The 3,640-nt window shown below is 29.1% G+C and overlaps 1 non-coding gene across 1 annotated transcript; it reads left to right on the top strand.

The window, feature by feature from the left end:
* The first annotated feature begins 1,937 nt into the window (after positions 1–1,937).
* Positions 1,938–2,010, top strand: Trnar-acg (transfer RNA arginine (anticodon ACG)). The gene has a single exon. It is a non-coding gene; the product is annotated as a tRNA-Arg (tRNA).
* Positions 2,011–3,640: the final 1,630 nt, after the last annotated feature.

Genomic DNA, 3,640 nt, shown 5'->3' with positions numbered 1-3,640 from the left:
GGGTGTGAATTTTAAATTACTTATTAATTATAGCAACTTAATGATCTATTCATTTTAAAAAATGTAAACGAGAATTTTGTCCCTAATATTTTAACTAATCTTCTCAAAAATTATATGTGGGTGGTTTAGGTAATCTTAAACGAACATAAACATGCTACCCAATTACCTTATAGCCTTTGTCGAATCTTTGTCTTAGACCATAATGTAACATATAAGGTTAGGTAAGTGTCTACATAGTCATTCAAACGGTAAAATGTCGCTTGATATTTAATTTGGTTTGTTTCTGTCTACTTACCTTATCTTTAATACGTATAGTTTTTTTTTTAAATTCAAATAATGAGAATTTACTGAAAATTTATTTATTTTAAATAATTTTTTGATGTTTCATATAAAAAATTTAAATTACACCTCTTATAGAAATTATTTTTTTATACAAGTTACTACTCTAAAGAAAATAAATAATCAATAATAAACTGTGCAATCTCCTATAGCACGATTAAGAATAATGTTTAAAAAAAAATAAACATGAACAGAAAATCACCGATAGATAAGGTATCTGCAATATCATAATGTTACATGAAGAAAAATTCAAAAATAATGGCTAACATATTCGTCTGCGTTATGTACAATGAAATTCTAGCCATGTATGCATATGTTTCGATATCAATAATTGATTATTACCAATTATTGGTAAGGACATAACACTAAAATATAAAAATAAATGGAATGATTTTGGAGATGCATGGCATATTTGAATGATAATTTGGAGTTTCGTAGTAAAAAAAAAAAAAAAAAAAGCAAGTAGCCTATGTCAGTTCTTGCCAATGATGTGTAAACATCAAAACTTGGTAAATAGCAAATTCATGTGTTGACATGTTGCAAATAAACATATATAATAATACGAAACTCGGACACGAAATTTAACGTAGAATTCTTGCATTGTTGGTATGCGGGACTGTTTTGAGGGAACGCATTCCTGCAACAGGCATTTATGGGGGAACAGACTACGCCATCTTGGAATTAGTTTTTTTTTGTTAAAATATGGTTTTTAAATATTTATTTTAAGTATTGGCACCACAAACCAAGATCCATTTGGGAAAATTAGGTAGATTTAAGCTTTTAAGGTTTAGTACCATTGCAAATACACGTATAGATAATGCTGCAGCAGCGTAGTTCGATACGATAAATCGAGAATATTTAGTTCATAAGTAATAACTAGAGAGCAGTAGGTGCACTGCAAACGTTAGCGTTGTGTCCCATCAAAAGAACAGAAAATTTCACTCTCGCAAAATTATTAGAAAAGTTTCAATAAATTATTTGTGGTAAAATCCTTGGTAATGTATGTAAAAAATTGTTGACCTTAGTACGACAAAGGTAACATGGGCATACAAGGAATCTCATCTTTGCCCGCTTGTTTTAAATTAATATATTTAATTTTGTTGCTGGGAATGACATATACGAGTATATATAAAGGGAAATAGCGATAGCAATTATATATCCAAAATTTTATGTGAAATATAAAGTATTTTCTAGAAGACAGGTATGCCTATGCGACAAATGATCGAATATAAATCTCACAGCGATTGATATATTTAATCATGTTATTCACCATTCGATGTAAAATAGACTATGTTTTAAAACAGTGTTGATACTTTTCGTACCAATAATTAAGTAATTTTTATTGAGTTTATTATGTGAAAAACATATTTTGTGATAAAGAGTTTGAATTTGTGTTTAAAATCAATAAATGTACTAAAATATGAATCACTAGACATGTAAAAACAATACTGTATTTTAAAAAAGAAGAGCAAATAATAAAGAAATGAACTGAGCCTATAATTACAGTGTAGTTCTTTAATTAATAAAACTTAACATTGTGCAAGAAAAATTATCATAGTACTCTTCTAATTTTATTATACTAGCAATGTATCTTCAAGGGCCCTGTGGCGCAACGGATAACGCGTCTGACTACGGATCAGAAGATTCCAGGTTCGAATCCTGGCAGGGTCGCAAGTTATATATTTTTTTAATGTTTTGGATTTGATTGTTTACATGCTACCAAACATTTTAATTTAATTTCAGAAAACAATCTTGCTCACGTATTTATTAACATTATCTTTTTGGTAAATCTTTGCCAAGACGTATTTTAATTCTTCAGAAAAATTACATCAGACAAAGACAATAACATCGCAGTGAATGAAAACTTGTAATGCTATTATATATCGCTACCAACAGTTATGTGGACCATTAAAAATTTTGAGTCAAGTAAAGCCACTATATTTACGGCATACTTAATTTTTATAATCAAAGGCTCTATTAACATATTCACGCTACTATTAACACACATGTTCAACACTAGCATAAGAAATGCCACTTTAACCTCTACGTGGTAAAATGTAATTGGGATACATATCTTTAAAAATGAAAGAAAAAACATGCGTTAAAAAATTATAGATCTATTTCTTTGTCATGTAATTTTTCGAAAGCTATCGAATAATTTATGTATAAGAACATTAATTTTCATCTTAAAAACATGGTTTTCAACTCCATTCTAACAAACTTGTTTGGCAATGTATTTTGATATGAGTAAAGGATTTGATACACGCCATAACAACTTAAATCTTTAAAAAAAAAAAAAAAAAAGCATTATAGGCTTCGACAATCAGTACGTAGCCTGGTTCTCTAAATATATTGCTGTATGCTGGTGACATTAAATTGAAAAAAACTAAAAGTAATAAAGATGATTGTGATGCCCTTCAGTATGATATTTCAGCTTCAAAGACGGTGCTCTATCAATACAATTTTATTTAATTATGAAGAAAAAAAATATTTTGTATTACATTCTCAAGGAAAACATATTTTATTGCCCATAACTATAAAATCGCAAGTGACGACACTAAACGTATGGACGACATAAAATATCTAGGAGTTATATTGGATACGAAATTTTTTTTTTCATCAGCATGTGTATAATCTTCTTAGTAATACATCAACAACTTTAGGAATATTCAAATTAATAATTATTTCCCGCAAAAACACCTGATTGTGTACTGTGTTTTAGTCTTAATTTTAATTAGATGCAAATTAAATATTAACGTGTACCTAATCTGGAATTCAATAACCGATATAGACTCCAATAGACTAGAAAATATTAAGAAAATAATTGAGAAATCTCAGTCTCAAGACATCCTCTTTAACTATATCTAATTCTGAAATAAATGCCATATTCTTTAGGCGTTCTATTAATCATGCACTATTTCTCATTATTTGTATTTTATCTTTTTTTTCTCGACTGCTCAGTTAAAATATCTCATATTGGCTCGAGAATTGCATACTAATAATATAATATATTACACTTCCAATATGATTAGTAAACAGAATAGCTAAATAAACAGGCGTGTTAAAAATTCTAAATATTGGTGGTCTCGATTTACGACTACTTACAATTTGACAATCATTCTGCGTACGGAGCATCCATGGCCAACCCAACTATGATCAGGGACTGTTTATGTAAAGTAGATGCATTCTGAACAGAACTGGGAATTAAAGACGGCCCTAGCCGTATATGGAATGAAGATGAAACTGGCATGTCATATTTAGTCAAAGCTGGCAAAGTTGTGATGCATGTTGGTAAACGCTT

This window comes from Bacillus rossius, chromosome 6 (genome assembly GCF_032445375.1).
Source record: "Bacillus rossius redtenbacheri isolate Brsri chromosome 6, Brsri_v3, whole genome shotgun sequence".
Lineage (NCBI taxonomy): Eukaryota > Metazoa > Arthropoda > Insecta > Phasmatodea > Bacillidae > Bacillus > Bacillus rossius.
This window is presented reverse-complemented; position numbering and strand designations above follow the sequence as displayed.